Source organism: Marmota flaviventris, chromosome 12 (assembly GCF_047511675.1).
Source record: "Marmota flaviventris isolate mMarFla1 chromosome 12, mMarFla1.hap1, whole genome shotgun sequence".
Lineage (NCBI taxonomy): Eukaryota > Metazoa > Chordata > Mammalia > Rodentia > Sciuridae > Marmota > Marmota flaviventris.
In genome coordinates this window covers 35,842,179-35,859,421 of record NC_092509.1, presented here as the reverse complement: position 1 = coordinate 35,859,421, position 17,243 = coordinate 35,842,179, and the positions used below count along the sequence as shown (strand labels likewise).

The window sequence follows — 17,243 nt, the reverse complement described above, 5'->3', positions numbered from 1 at the left end:
GAATTTACATTGTATTCTGGTTTTAAAGTAACCTAGATGTGATTTAAGCATACAAGAAAATGTGCATAGGTTATATGGAAATACTATGACATTTTTAAGTGAATTAAGCAAAGCATATTTATTTTCATAGCATTTCAAATAAGTTGGTTATAGTTAATTATCTCCCCTTTTTTATTTTTTGCATTTTTTATTAATTTTTTAAAATTTATATATGACAAAAGAATGTATTACAATTCATATTACACATATAGAGCACAAATTTTTCATATCTCTGGTTGTTTTTAAGGCACTTGAGCTTTCATGGATTTTGGTATCCATAGGGGGTCCTGGAACCAATCACCCATGAAGATTGCTGTCACTGTCTTTATTTACTCTAAAGAAAATAGGCATTTGATATTATTAATCTGATATTAAAATAAATGTGAAAGAAATAATGACTATATTTGTGAGATTAAAGTAGTTGATACATTATCAAAAAGTAATATTAAAGGAATAAACAGTGTGTGAGGGAGGTACTGGGGATTAAACCCAGGGGCATTCTATTACTGAGCTACATCCCTAGACAGTTTAATTTTTCAGTGTGAGAAAGGGTCTCACTAACTTGCTAAGACTGGCTTCAAACTTGCCATCCTCCTGTCTCAGCCTCCTGAGTTGTTGGGGTTTTGCTGTGCACCACTATGACCAACAAGGAATAAATTCTTTTTTTAATATTTATTTTTTAATTGTATTTGGACACAATACAATTATTTTATTTATTTTTAAAGGGTGCTGAGGATCCAACCCAGGGCCTCCGACATGCTAGGTGAGTGCTCTACCACTGAGCCACAGCCCCAGCCCCAGAAATAAATTCTTTAAATGTCTTATTTTTGCATTAGAGACCACAGCTGTCTGTCATTTAGATTAATAGACATATTTAAATTGATAAATGATATTTGTATATTTATATGGCACAAAATAATAATTTGATACTTGTACATAATTTGTACTGGTCAGAAAAGTATAATTAAGATTTCCCTCTTCTCATATATTTTTCGCTTCTACATGCCAGAAGATTTATACCTTTTCTCTTCTAATTGTTTTGAAATATAAGATAAATTGTCGATTATGTTACCCTACTATGCTTTAGAGCACTACTACTGATTTCATTCCTGACATCTAACTGTATTTTGGTATCAAGTCTCTCTCTATCCATATCCTCACGGATCTTCCTAGCCCTTAGTGACCACCTTCTATGAACTCAACTTTTTTAGCTTCCAAAAATGAGTGAGAACATATAGTATTTGTCTTTCCATGGCTGGTTTATTTCACTTATCATAATGACTTTCACTTCCATCCATAATGCTACATATGAAAGAATTTCATTCTTTTTTCATTTTATTTCATTGTGTATATAAATCATATTTTCTTTACCTGTTTATCCATAAATGGATGCCTCAGCTGATTCCATATTTGACTACTAAGAATAGTGCTGCAATAAACACATCTGTTTAAAAAATATTTTTAGTTGTTGATAGACCTTTATTTATTTATACGTGGTGCTGATAATCAAACCCAGTGCCTCACACTTGCCAGGCAAGTGCACTACCCCTGAGCCACAGCCCCAGCCCTAAAAACATCTCTTTGATGTAATTATTTTTTTCCTTTGGTTATATACCCAGTTATGGGATTACTGAATTATATGGTACTTCTATTTTCAGTTTTTTGAAGAACCTCCCTACTGTTATCATAATATCTATAGTCAATTATATTCCCACGAACAGTATATAAGAAATACTCTTTCTCCACATCCCTACCAGTATTAATTAATTTTGTATTTTTTATAACAATCATTCTAACGGAGGTAAAATATCTCCTTGTGGTTTTGATTTGCATTTTTAGTTAGTGATGTAAAACTTTTTTTTTTTTTTTTTACATATTTCTTGGTCATTTCTGTGACTTTTGAGAAGTATCTATTCAGTAAAGTATCTCTACAATGAAAATTATAAAAACTGATGAAAGAAATTGAACAGGACATACACACAAGAGGAAAGGAATGTGAGAATTAATATTGTTAAACTGCCCACACTACCCAAAGCAATCTACAGATGTAATGTATTCCCTATTAAAATACTAATGACACTATTTGCAAAAATAGGAAAAGTAATCATAAAATTCATGAAATCACAGAAGATCCAGAATATTCAAAGAAATTCTGAGCAAAAAGAAAACTGAAAGCTTCATAATACCTGACTTCAAAACACACCACAAAGCTATAGTTACCAAATCAGCATGGTAGGTACACTGGCATAAAAACCAACACACAGACTGATGAAACAGAATAGAGAAACCAGAAATTGGTTCATATTGTCACAACCAACTGATTTTAGGTAAAGGTGTCAAGAACATGCATTCAAGAAAGGACAAACTCTTTAATAAAGTAAGCCAGGAAAATGGATACACATATGTACATATATATACCATGTGTAAAAATTTACTTAAAATGGATCTAATCCCTATCTGTAAGAACTGAAATTATTAAATTATTAGAATAAAACAAAGAGGAAATATATTGGCATAGGAAGGTATTTTTGATAATAACCCAAAGCATTGGCATCAAAAGCAAAAATTGGCAAATGGAATTATATCAGTTGAAGGAAAAGCAAAGGAATCAATTTTGTTGATTGAAATAACCTACAGAATGGGAGAAAATATTTAACATAATATTTAACACTACCCATCTAATATAGGATTAGTGTCTAAAATATAATGGTAAACAATAGCAAAAAAAAAACCCAAATAATGCAATTAATGCTTCTTATATGCACAGTAATCATAAATCTATTAAAGTTTAAAATTTTACTTTCTGCTTAAAACATACAATTTTATTTTTTTAAGGTTCTTATTTTTTTTCACCAGGGATTGAACCCAGGGGTGCTTAACCATTGAGCCACATCTCCAGTCCTTTTGTTAGTTTTTATTTTGAGATATAGTCTTGCTAAATTGCTCAGGGTCTTGCTAAGTTGCTGAGGTTGGCTTTGGACTTGTAATCCTCCTGCCTCAGTCTCCCAAGCCGATGGAATTGCAGGCGTGCACCACTATGCCTGGCTATATTTTTTAAGTTTTGAAAATGAAATGGACATAGAAAATTGTAACAAAAAGCACTAATCATGATCTTGACTTTTACAGTGATAATCATCTGGATTTTCTTTATCATTTACTACTTCTATACATATCTGTAAGCAATATAGATTAATTTTGCATATTTTTGATACTTTTCATGTAAATGAAATCACATTCTATGTACATAATCTTTGGAGGCTTGCTTTTTCACTGAATATTACACAGTTCTAAAATCAGTCTATGATCGTTGTGTAAAACACCTTTGTAGAACCTATATCACAATTTATCTACTCATAAATGTTTTATGTTTGGAGCACTAGTAGAATCATAGCACAATAACTAATGTTGAAAATTATGAACCTGAGTCATCAAAAAAGTTTGACTTGGATTTCATATATTCTAAATAAGAATGTATGGAATTAGCTAAATGCGAAATTTTTGCTCAGTTGAGAGAAGGAGTTTTAATAGTGGACAATTCATTTATTTGGGATGTTTTAATGAAAAGATATAATCACATTCTCAAAGCAGACAGAAAGCTATATAATTCCTGTTTTTCTATTCAAAAAATAAATAGCAAGTTTGATTAAAGTACTTTAAGGTATTATAATTTGATTGCAGTTGCTTGAGCACATCAAAATGAGAAAACATAAATCCATTCCGCTGAATCTTTGTTATTTGTAGAAAACAGCACTTTATATGGCATTAATATAGCACCTGATGTTCAATAGATAAACCATTCTGAAAAAAAATTGTAGGGAAAAATATAACGTCTATCTGATCATATGAATGGGAGCAATAGCAAACAGGGCAAGTAAGGCTTGAATAACACTGAAGCTTGCAAACAATAAGTCATTCAGGCATTCATACATCAAATATAAATTAGGCTCCATCTGTGTGTTAGAGCCCAGGGATGAAAGAGTGCTATAGAGGACAAATACTTGAAAACACAGAGTGGCTGGTGCTATTATAGTGCATAACAAAAGGAAGATCTCTTCCTCAGAAGATCAGGGAAGGCTTCTGGAAGAAAGGGAAGCTTCAAATGGGTCTTAAAAAGAAGTATATGAATACACCACAACCAGTTTCCACAATCATATACAACCACAAGACTGGGATCCCAGTTAGACTAAAATATATATCATGTTTGTATAAATATGTCAAAATAGACTCTACTGTCATGCATGTCTAAAAAAAAAAAGTGTTGAAGTTTGCCAAGAAGATAGAAGGGGAGGCCCATTCCAGAATTCAGAATGCTTATTGAATGAGTGGATGATAGTGGATGTTCAAGGAGAAATAAGTTATCCGGTATTGAAGTCAGTGTTATAGAATACAGAGCTACAGAAATAATAGTTTTGAATGGTGAATGTTTATTGAGGACATACATGTGCTAGATAGTGTGATGAGTGCATTCGGTATGTTATCTCATTTATTCCTCATGTTAACTCCATGAACTGTATACTGGTAACACCTCTCTGGCAAGCTTGATGGGCATGTTTGCCTTGCTTAGAAGGGCCCTTCACTTGGATCAGGGCTCTGTTATTTTCATGTTAAATCCTTAATTCTGATCAAGAGGTACCATATTTTCATTGTTCCCTGTCCCCACAAATCATGCAGACTATCCAAAGTCTCTTCATTCCTTGGTGGTGGAAACCAGAATGTTTACAGCGAAGTAACTTTACCTAGATCATACAGCTACTCAGTAGCAGTCAGGGCTCAGTCTTGGTGTTTCCTGTCACCTAGACTGACTCTGTGTCTCCAGTTTTCAAGATAGTTGAATAACTAAAGATAGTACCTACAACAAGTAATCAGTTAGGATACTGAAACAGGAAAAAAAAGTAGTAGAAAAAAGGAAAAATGCATTGATTAATTTGAGAATACATGGAGCATGGAGATTGTGTGACCTTGAGTCAAATGGGAAAAATCCACAATAAATTATTAGTGAATGTAAAGCTTTTCCCCAAAAGTGAATGGTACTGTGAGCTCAAAATCGTGTCTCAAGGTGCATATGTTCAATCTTTATTCATCAAAGTACAACTCAGTGTTGACCTAACTCTTGGTAATTTATGCAAGAAAAGTAAAGAGCAGAAAATTCATGTGTTTTAGTCCAGGAAGCAGATGGAGGTAAACATGCAGTCCCTCCCTCATCAGACTCCATCAGAACTGCTATGGCCTCTGACTGCGTTACATTAAATATTGCAGATAAATCAGATCCATTGGGTGCTTAACATGCACAACTCCTTTGGAGGCAGTGTTGCCTTAAGATAGCCTTGCTTTCCTAGAAATATGGCAGTTCACTCCTTTAACAGTGGGAAACTCCAAATTTTTACTTAGGCTTCGTGTTAATTCAGAAAGGAAAAGGTAATGTGTTTATTCATTTTTGAAGTACTGGGAATTGAACCCAGGACCTCATGCATGGCACGCAAGTGCTGTAAACTGGGCTACATTCCAGCCCCTTTTACATTGTTTTGAGACTGGGTATCATCTCACTATGTTGCCCAGGCTGGTCTTGAACTTGGAACCCTTTAACCTTAGCCTCCCTTGTAGCTGGAATTATAGGTATACGACCCTGCACCTGTCAAAAGTAATAATTTTTAAAAGAACTTTGAAGGCACCCTTCCTTGAAGACTAGGAATCAAAAGTTCTGTGGTATTAAAGAATAAATTCCTAGAACATTCCTGATTTGTTCATTCTGTTAGAGATAATGCCTTGAAATATGTTCCGATGTTATTCCAAAGCACCTGTGGATTTCAGAGGCCAAGTAAAGTGACCACAAAAAAAAAAAAAACACCTTTTACATGTTTTTTGTAAGTATATCCATTGCATTTTCATAATAAAAAACAATATAATTATCTTGTGATTCATTTCTTTTGCCTCCAATAATATCAAAACCTACCCAAATGCTGTTTTGTGGAAATAAGCACATCTGGAAGTACTGAATTGCTTCAGAAATACTGTTAAAGACTACAGTAATGTGCTGTATTCTGCTAAGGGCAGAAGTATCAGACAGTATCTAGCCATTCTCTTGAAGATAGGCAGGATTTATATGTAAGAGCCTGGGAGTTTAGGGCTGAGTGGAGCCCCGCAGGGCTGGTTCAAGACCAGAGCATGAGACGCTTGTGTCTTAGAACTGAGTGAAGGCAGTATAGGAGTTGAGATCAGAAGTGCCAAATACTTGAAACTGATGGAAATTTAAGACTGATATGACAATAAGATATGTTTTTAGGGTTACTGGTGACAATGCAGCCACTTTTGGAGGCAGGGTATGTCAGGACAACCGTCAGGCAACACCCACCAAATGCTAGGTTTCATGGTATGAATTCCAGAGCTACAAAAATTCAAGACTCATAGTCTGAACAGTGATGAAACTTGCAGAGAAAAGATGAAAATTTACACATCCCTGAAGCAATAGCTTTCTATCTTGGCTGTGCATTAGAATCATCTGGGGAGCTTTTAAAAATCCACATGCCCAAGTTGCCTCCCAGACCAATTAAGTCAGAACCTCACAGAGTGGGACTCAGGCACTGGTGTAACTAAAATTCCCCAAGGAGTCCACTTTTGCAGCAAGGCTCAACATTGATGGTTTAAAGCAAGTGAGAGTATTTCCACACCTGCTTTGGGCCCAGTTTATCCATGCAAATATCATCTCCATCATATTCATTGTTAGAATAACTCACAGATTCACCACAATAATTCTCAAGTATACTCATACTTAAGTTACACTGGTATGGTTTGTTTATGCAAGCATTAAAGGGATTCAGTACACACTATCAATCACTGGCACCTCTGTAACAGCTCATTCGGTCACTCTAAAGGAACAGTGTAGAATAACAAGATATTTAAAGAGAGACCTTCTATTGAAGTAGCCATAGATTTGTTTTTTTTTTTTTTTTTTTGGGGGGGGGGATGCGGGGGTAAGGAGATAACCAAGGATTGAATCCAAGGGTGGTTAACCATTGAGCTATATCCCCAGACTGCTCTATTTTTTTTTTTTTGTTTGTTTGTTTTAAGACAAGGTCTTACTAAGTTGCTTAGGACCTCACTAAATTGCTAAAGCTGGCCTTGAACTTGTGATCTTCCTGCCTCAACCTCCGGAATGCTGGGATTACAGGCATGTGCCACTACTCCTGGCAATTTTGATTCAGTGAAGGCAACCGTTGTATTGTCGGAATTAAGTAAGTTTCAGGGGTCCAGACCTATTTGTGTGAACAAACACAAAGTCAGAGATTGGTGGTATAAGATTTTGGCATTTAGAGAAGAAGGAGACAGAAAACCTCTACATCTTCCATACTTTAGGGGTATCTCCAGTTTTCCATTTGATGCTCAGTTAGAAAGTTGACTTCACAGACCTCCTGAAATGGTCTCAGGGTTCTCCCTTTGAGGACTGCTGATGAGGGAATGAATATCATTAGTAAAATTAGGACTGCAAATCAGAGAGAGAGATATTTTTTCAGTTTTCATTTGTATACAAACATATGCTTTGTTATTCAATTGTGAGGATTTAAAAAAAATTCTTAATTGCCTTTCTAATCCAAAATTCACTTGGCTGCAATATATAATACATTCAGATTAAATGTGTGCATTCTGGACAACATAGGAATAAATATTATTAATGTAGGTGATCAACTGTGTTACAAAAAAAGAATGATAAAGCCCACAGGAATAGTCTCCCAAGTGAAGCACTAAGCAGTCACGAATCATATTACTACATGTATAGGTTCCTACTTGTGCTATATCCTGAAGTTCCACAAACAATAAAAGAAATAGGCTCAAGTTTTTATTCTCAAGAAACCAGTGATGAATCCTATGTTTTTGTAATGTGGTTGTGAATATGTATTTTTTCCAGAATTGGTACTCATAAATTATTTCATGAAAAAGGAGAGGTGACAATATGAGCTTGAACAGGTGTCATTTGTAATCAAAATCAGAGTAAACAATTATTTTTGTGCTTTATGCTAAGTTTACACCTGCAAAGCAGGAGTGGTTTCACTACTACATTGGAGAAGTCAGTGAAATGAAATCGCACAGTAAGAACTACCACATCTTAATCCATAATCTTCTAGCCATCCTGTATGTTCCTTTTTAAATGGTACCTTTATCCCACATTATTTTTCAACATCTATTTTTCTGTTTATTTCCTTTTATTATATTGAACTCACAAATTTGTGTTTTTTTAATTTAGAAACTTTTTAAAGACCTCATAAAGAACACATTTATTATTTTCATTGTTTAATATTGGCAAACTTTGCATAGATCACTGATATATTAGTAACATACATGCAGTCAAGTACAAATGCAGGCACTTAACAGATATACTCTTTACAGAAATCACTACATGAATAGATTTTAGTTTAAATAGAAATTAGATGGAAATTCAGCTAACCAAGAAAGTAACATTTATTCATATTCTTTCTTTCATTTTCTTTTTCTTAAATTAAGAAGCCCTGGAGATTGTAATTGATAGCTCTTAACAGCTAATGGACTAAGATTATGATATAAAGCCTTTTCCTCCATTTTCCCTCCAACTGTTTAATAGAATAATGTTCCTAGAACCATTGGCTAAATCACTAGCCTGTCTTCGAGTGACTAGTTGAGCATTCATTCTTTGCAAGTAAGTTTCAGGGGTCCTTTGCAGTAGAGGGTTCTTTGCAGTAGAAGACTGAGACTCCTACGTATCAAGTAACTGAACCAGTTAATGGCAACAGAGCTGGGACTACCTCACATTTCCAAATCTAAATCTAATGTACTTTTCACTTTACCAAATATACTTTAAGGCTTGACTGGATTCTGAGCCAAACTGTTTTTACTTTAAGAGCAGCAATCCCATTTGTAGTGGTAACATTAAATCAGAAACTAGCAAGGTGAACAGACGGTAGGTCCACACACATTGTCATTGGGGAAAGCAAATATTTACACATGTACACACACATTATATAAACATTCATGAAAAGCATATTTAATATATATGGAAACATATAATCTCTATTTTTGATGTACATATTTTATAAGATGTCTTTGTCTATTTCTACATGGATATAAGGAAAACCAGAGAGTATTTCATCCAGAATTTCATCTAGTATCTCATCCAGTATTTCAGATGAGTATTTCATGAAGAGTATTTCACCTTTGGTGTGAGCAGTTAGGGTCTCTTTGAGAACATGAGCTCTGAAGTAAGACTTCGATGATGTAAGCAGAGGCAGACTGTGAGCATCCACAGGGAGAGGTGCCAGGCAGGGGAGGAGTACAGAGGCCCCAACATGAGTGCTCTTAGCATGGACTGAGAACAGAAAGGTCAGGTATGACTGCAGTATGGGGGTGACCAGACACCCCAGGGAGGTGACATCAGCGATGTGGGTAGAAGCCAGTATTCAACAGCCCTGGAAGCATTGGCTATTTCAGGTGCAGTGAGAAATGGATAGAGGATTCTGAGCACAGAGTGATACAAGTGACCTAGGCATGCTTCCTAACAGACCACTGTGGTGCCCTGCGGCCACTGGACAGCAGCCAGAAGACGAGTTAGGGTCATCTCAAGGGGGGTGATGAGGGTTGGATATGGGAAGCCCTTGGAGCTAGAATGGACAAGACAAATCAATAAGTTTGGGGTCTGGATACCTGAGAGGATGGTGATGCAGTTTACTGTAGTTGGAAAGATCCGGGTGCAAGGTGGGTGGGGGAGGCTTGGTTGTTGTTTGAGAAGGCAGTTTAAAAAAACCTGTTGGAAATTTAGAGAGAAGCATCTTGTCAACATTGAATTCAAGTGTCTTGAACATTTAGCAAAATTCAACCTTGTGAAAAGGGAGCATATGGAATCCAGGATGACAAAATGATTATTTCTTAGAGGCCAGAATTTTAGAATTTCAAGAGGAAACCCCTTAAGATCACAGGATAGAGAAGAACTGGGAGAATAGGATTCAGGAATGTGACAAAAAAGAGTCTCCTAAAAACACAGTGAAAGAAATCCACCTTTCATGTGCCTTCCCTAGCACAAGGCTCATATTGAATAATTCAGTGTCAATTGTATTGAGAAATATCAAAACATTATACATAATATACAAAATAAATATTCGCTTAGCTGTTATAGAAATATATCACCAGTAGTTCTTCAATAGCTAACTCTAGAATGATGTTTAATTAATTTAGTGGTATAGAAAGAAGGTTTTACCATGTTAAGTTGTAGGTTACAAGTACCAAAAAATTACCAGCCATGTCCTTCAGGATCAAATTGACAATGGACCAGATTTGTGGGGGGATAGAAAGGTCAAATGAGGTCCCCAAACACCTCCCATATCCTAGAATTGTTTGATTTGGCAGCTTTGATGTTAAATAAAAATCACTGTACCTCTTCATTCATGAAAGTATTCATTTTTGAGGGTGCCCCATCTAAAAATGGGGGTGGGAGATGGGAAGCAGAGATCTTACATCAGGTTTATCACAACCAACTGTCTCAAAAGGACGTGGTTTAGCCAATGTAAGCTCTTCAATGATAAAGAGCAGAGTACATAAAAATAAACGGGGGTAGAGCTATTCTATCAAGGAGAAAGAGAAAAAGAAATCCCATCTTTCATGTGCCTTCCCTAGCACAAAGTTCATATTGAATAATTCAGTGGCAATTGTATTGAGAAATATCAAAACATTATACATAATATACAAAATAAATATTCACTTATTACCAGCCATGTCCTTCAGGGTCAAATTGACAATGGACCAGATTCATCGGGGGAGAGAAAGGTCAAATGAGCTCCCCAAACACCTCCTGTATCCTAGAATTGTTTGATTTGGCAGCTTTGATATTAAATAAAAATCACTGCACCTCTTCATTCATGAAAGTATTCATGTTCCAATCATGTTCTCCCATTCTAATTTTTTAATGCAATAAAAAGGGAGCTTTTTCCATTCATTTATTTTTCATTTATTGAGTGTGTGGTTTGAATGAAAATGCTCAATTCTTCTGCCTTTGGAGGAATCAGAGACAGGGATGATTATGAGCTACTTAGGGGAATAAAATCTGAGGAAGTTCCATGGGTTAGCACTGGGGTAATACGGCTTTGAGACAAAATAGCTTTGCTCTTTCCCAGTATCTTCTCAGTCAGAACAAATTTTTCTATTGGATGTTTTGTTAAATGAAGTAAAGAAAATTACTATTATTTTGTGATGTGAAATGAAAACTCAGTTGTGTGTAAGAAAGAATATTTTTGTTTTGTTTTTTACTTTGGCACATGAAATTGTTTCCTATTTTTATTTCTTGAAAAAAAAATGATGTGTTTGGTTCTTATTTACCAAAAACACATGTGGGCCTTAATGTGTACACACGCTAGTTTGGTTTTGCTTTCTTGATTCACTGTCTGGTAATACATACCATTATGGTCCATATTTGTATGCATAGCATGGCCTGTTGTAATCAAAGACAACACTATGATGCACGAGAGCTCTAAGTTGGGGTGTGATCAAGGGAATTTTTTCACAATCCTTTTCAGTTGGATAAATAGTCTAGACTGGCCATTTGAGATATGTGACCTCCAAAATTCTGCTTTTTTTTTTTTTTGGTCTCCTGGCAACATAACATATTTATCCTTTGGCCACTACCTCCCCAACTAGAAAGGTCTGCTGCCGTTTTAGAGTTTAAAACAACAAAGGAGAAAACTGTCTCAGATGGAAGAGTCAGAATTACTGAAGCTCTCCTCCCAGCCTTCTGTGTGCTCAGACAGTAACAATACTGCATACCAATCTAACAATAAGGAGAATCCTTCTCTTTTCAGATGAGCCAGCAAGTATCCTCAGTTATGAAAACAGCTCTCCCCAGGCGTTGTTCTCTGGTTATAATGTTTTCATTGTGATTAAGCCCTTTTCACAGTTCAGCAAAGACAACTTGGAGGTGGGGATGGGAGGGCAAAGGAAAGGAATTGGAAACACACTAAGGCAAAAAGTTAGGGCTGTGAAGACTCCTGTGGACTGCAGAAACCTCAGGTCCTTCCATCTGAAATCCCACACCAGCTACCCCCCTGGACTCTGTGGGCTTCTGCTGTAATCACAGCATAAGCAGGCACTTGGCAGAGCTCTCTGGGGCTGCCTCGGAGATATTCCAAAACCACAGTGGTCTATTTTTCCTGTTCTTCCCCTTTGCCTCTCTTAACCCCCTCTCCCATTTTCAGGCAACCTGAAGTCGTTCTGGAAATGATGTGAATTTCATGCCCTGTCCTCTTGGGTTATAATTTAAAGCTTCGCATTGACAGTGTTGTTGTAAAGGGCATCTTCCTTTGCTGTGGGTTTTCTCGGTCTCTGCACTATGGACATACTGAGCTGGATGGTTCTTTGTCATGGGGCTGTCCTGCATACCGTAGTGTGTTGAGCAGTATCGCTGGTCTCCGCCCAAGAGATGCCAGTAAACCCCCCACCTCTTGCAGTTGTGGCAATCAACAGTGGTTGTAGAAATTGCTCAATGTCCCCTACAGGGTAAAATCACTACCAGTTGAGAATCACTGAGTTATAGAAAGAAACGAACATTTATTTGGAAACTCTGATATGCCAGATGTGTACTAGATGTTTTATGTAATCCTGACAATTATCCTTTAAAGTCTGATCCCCTTTTTACAGATTAGGAACCTGAAGGATGACAAGGATAAGTGTTTCCTTGGTTTTTTTTTTTTTTTTGCTGCTGTTCTCATCTTATTTTCCAATACTCAAAAATGAAAATGAATTACAACCAGAAAATTTATTTTATACTTAGAAAAAAAGTGTGCTGTTTTAATATATTTCTTCTATAATATAGCTATGTATTTTTGATATTCACTCCCTAAATGATGATCATCTAACTTGAAAATTTGCTGGAAGTATGATAAATTCAGATCCAATAGCATTTTTGTTTATTTACCTAAATTAATATTTATTTCTGTTTTCTATGCTCTTACTACTGGGAAGTGACCAAATTTTCTTGAATTTCTTATTTCTTCTGGTTTCTGGGATGACAGACTCTTTCTCATCTAAAATCCGTCACTTCCTGTCCTCATACATATCAATCCTTCCTTTCCTCAATAGTCTATTTTTAGTGGTATGTGTGTTCCTACCTTAATTCCTTTAGCTTTTTCTCTTCGTTCTCTTCCCAAGTACCTTAGCAAAATATCTCTGAAACCCATTTGAGAGGAAGAAAAATTCCCAGTGAACATGTAAGAGGAATAATGTACTTGTAACAATCACACACACACACACACACACACACACACACACACACACACAAAGACTACCCTTGTTTAGTATTAGAGTTTGTAAGACTTTGGGAAGGTACTGAATTACTCCTGTTTCATTCAGAAATTCATCCTCATCCTTTTTAAAAATCTCAGTTGTGTTTTGCTTACCTGAAATCACTATTAGTTATTAGCCTTTTTCCATTGTAACAATATTTTAATGGCTTTATAAATGAAAGTGGGGTGGACTTGAAAAATGAGTAATCATACCTAGCTCAGTGTTTAAAGAAAGAAATTATGGTTCAATAATTTAAAATTGGTGTGCAAGTATAGTTTTTCCAAAATTTCTGAACGTTTCAAACAAATATAGAAAGGATATGTGCTGAAGATTTTTTTTTTAATTCATGGAGAGAATCAGCAGAATGGTGAAGCCAGTTTAAAAAATTATGGAAGTGACATAATATTTAGAAACATTAAAAGAAAGAATGCTGGGCTTGACTCTTAAATTAGATATAGTACTGGTTAATACCCACAGAGCAATAAAACAGTAATGGGGGTGGGGGATCTTTCACATAAGACCCACTACATTTGCATTTCTACTGGGCAAATACCTTCCTCCTTCCCTCCCTTGCTGGGGATCTTCTTTATGATTTCTACAAGTTACTGTCTGCCTTCATAGTGAGAGAAAATTTCCTAATTCAGAGTAAATAGTGAGTTAAATAAAGGTTTCTAATTTCCATGGAAAATTAGGTAATCCTTGATTGCCTGTTAGACACTAAAAAAAAAAAAAAAAATTGAGGTTAAAGAAGTAATATAAACCATTTTAAACATTTGAAAAATACTGAATTAAAAAAAAAAGTCTTAAACTACTTTCAAGCAACCCACAACCACAGTTACAATAATGCATATATTTCCTTACAGGTTTTTCCTCAACATTTTTAGCAGTGCTATCCTTTTTGTTAAAGCAAATTGGTGGCCAACATTTTTCTTTATCTATCACACCTATTTGTTACATAATAAGTGTCCCATAAATATTTTAATTGCATTATAATGATCTGGCAACTTTTTGTGCCATGATTCTTAACATTTTTCCTGATTTTCTACATTTAAAATAATAACAAAGAAGCATATAAAATAACACAATAACAAATAGAAGAAACAAAATATCACTAATACAATTGCCATGCCCCCATTAACCCTTCAATTACACTCCTCTTGAGACACAAATATGATTCTGGTTTTGGCACATCATTTTCATATTAATCTTTATATGTTTTATTACCTAAAGTATATAGTATTTTTGCATATTTTCAAACTTTACAGAAATCCTATCATAGGTGGTTCTTCTTTTTTTTTCTCTTTGTTACATGGGATCAAACTCAAAGCCTTATACTTGCTAGGTACAGGCTCTGCTATACCCCTAGTGAGATGAAACTTAACCCTTATTTTATATCATTCACAAAAAATCAACTATAAATGGATTAAAGACCTAAGTATAATATCAAAAAACATACAGTTGGAAGAAAGGATAAGGAGAAAGCTTCTTGATGCTGGCCTTGGCAGTGATTTTTTTTTTTTTTTTTTTTGAATGGCATACCAGATAAACAAGTGAGACTAGAATACACTCAAAAGTTTCCCAGCAAAAGAACCAGTCGTCAAAATGCAGAGGTAAGCCAGGCATGGTGGCACACGCCTGTAATCCCAGCCTCTCGGGAGGTTGAGGCAGGAGGATCCTGAGTTCAAAGTCAGCCTCAGCAAGGGCGAGGTGCTAAGCAATTCAGTGAGACCCTGTCTCTAAACAAAATACAAAATAGGGTTGGGGATGTGGCGGCTCAGTGGTGGAGTGCCCCTGGGTTCAATCCCTGGTACCAAAAAAAAAAAAGAAGAAAAAAAGTGGCCAATGGAAAAAATATTTGCAAATAATATATCTGATCAAGGGTTAATGTATAAAATACATAAGAAGCTCACAGCTCAATAGAAAAGAGACAACACAATTTAAAAACAGAGAACTAGAATATATTCCTCATCAAAGACATAAAATTAGCTCATGGGAACACAAGAAAGGCAGCTCAAAGGATGGCTGCTGTCAAAAATACAAGAGATAACCAGTTTGGGGGGGGGATGAGGAGAAAGGGGAGCCCTTGTACACATAGGTTCCTAAGGCATCTTAAAGTTCTTCAGCTTAGGGGTTGGGGTTGTGACTCAGCAGTAAAGCTCTCACCTAGCACGTGTGAGGCCCTGTGTTCTGTCAAGTCTCTAATGTGACTGTACAATTGTTGCTCTACCAATTGTATATGAATGTCTGACTGTTCTTCATTAGGACTTTGCACACCTTTCTGTGAAGGGCAACAGAAGTATTGAAGACTTTGTGAGCTACATCGCCCCTGTCACCACTAGTCAACTCTGTTAATGTAGGACAAACACAGCCGTAGAACATATATGTATAGAAAAGGGTAGTTTGTTGTCATAAAACTTTTTTTAGGAATGTTGATTATTTTTTTTTGTACCAAGGATTGAACCCAGGGTGCTTAACCACTGAGCCACATTTCTTACCATTTATTTACATTTTATTTAGTAACAGGGTCTCACTGAGTTGCTTAGGGCCTTGCCTAATGGCTGAGGCTGGCTTTGAACTTGCAATCCTTCTGCCTCAACCTTGGGAGTTGCTGGAATTACAGGTGTGTGCCACTGCCTCCACAAGGAACACTGACTTGAATTTCATATATTTTTCATGTGTCACAAAGCATCATCCTGCTTTTGATATTTTCCCCCAATATTTAAAAATGTTAAACACATTCTTAGCTTGTAGGTCATGCAAAACGGGTGACTAGCTAGCTAGATTTGGCCCACGAACCATCCCCTTGCCAGCCCCTGCTTGACATCTTCACCAAGATGGGGTATTTTCAGATTTCTTGAATATTTCCGTTCTGAGGGGCATGAAGTGGCAAACCATGACCTTGGTTTCTATTTCCTGATTACTAAGGAAGCAAAGCGTTTAAGCCTATTTACTGGTTAGTAGGATCTTCTCTTCTATGATTTATCTATTTGTGTCTATTTTTCTTGTTTTAGGTTGCAGGTCTTTTATTTAGTGACTTTAAAAAAATGTAATTCTGGATAGTAGCCATTTGTCATATGCATTGCAAATATGTTCTCAAGAATATTGTGGTTGTTATTTCACTTCTGAGGATCTTTTGATGAAGTTTTTAATTTAAACATAAACTTATCCTGATACTTCTTTGACTATAAAATATCTTCTCCAAAAGCATTGAGAACTTTAAAGGCAGTGAAAGAGAAAGATATCATTTTCTCATAGGCCAAAAAGAAAATATTTCTTCACTGGGTGGGTATAGAAGAGTGCTTTTGCTTTAATTCCACACTTTTTCAGGACAGTAGTTGAATGCACAACTGGATAAGCTCTTAGTTTCTGCAGTATAGAAAAATAGATTGCTATCTAAGCACTTTGTGACCAGTGCTGCCTGCAGGCATGCATCTGATATTAATGAAGTGTTACTTTGCTTTGACAAGTTTGCGAGCCTCTTTCTTCCAAGCCAGCTGACGTCATTCAAAGTAGAAAGAGACCCTCCCACTTGCATTTGCTAATTGACTTTGATGGGCTTCTTTGCTGTGCCTTACTGGTTTTGGAACAGGGAGAGCTGTTGTCATCTGAAGAACTTTAGAAAGTCATACCGACTAAGATTACACACCCCAAAACAGCAAGGAAAAAGAAAGTGATTGCTATGCTGTTTCAGCAGAGCCAGACTTGGCCGTGGTTAGCTGGTCCGGAGTTCTTGCTCCCGTGAAGGGTATTCCCGCTGGAGTGCTGTGCCCCCTTGGAACTGGGCTGGCATGCTTGACAGACGCTTCATGTCTCCTCAGACTAAATTCATTATTCCTGGGGTAAGCAGACTGGGAGGGAGGCAAGGCAGATGTGTGGTGTGGTTTCAAGAAAAGGAGAATGCCCTTAACTGTTAA

The 17,243-nt window shown here is 36.2% G+C and overlaps 1 protein-coding gene across 6 annotated transcripts in view; it reads left to right on the top strand.

Annotated features, from left to right (window-relative positions):
- Nucleotides 1-17,243, top strand: part of Cacnb2 (calcium voltage-gated channel auxiliary subunit beta 2) — a 351,637-nt gene that overhangs the window by 160,702 nt on the left and 173,692 nt on the right. The gene's annotated exons all lie outside the window — the stretch shown is intronic.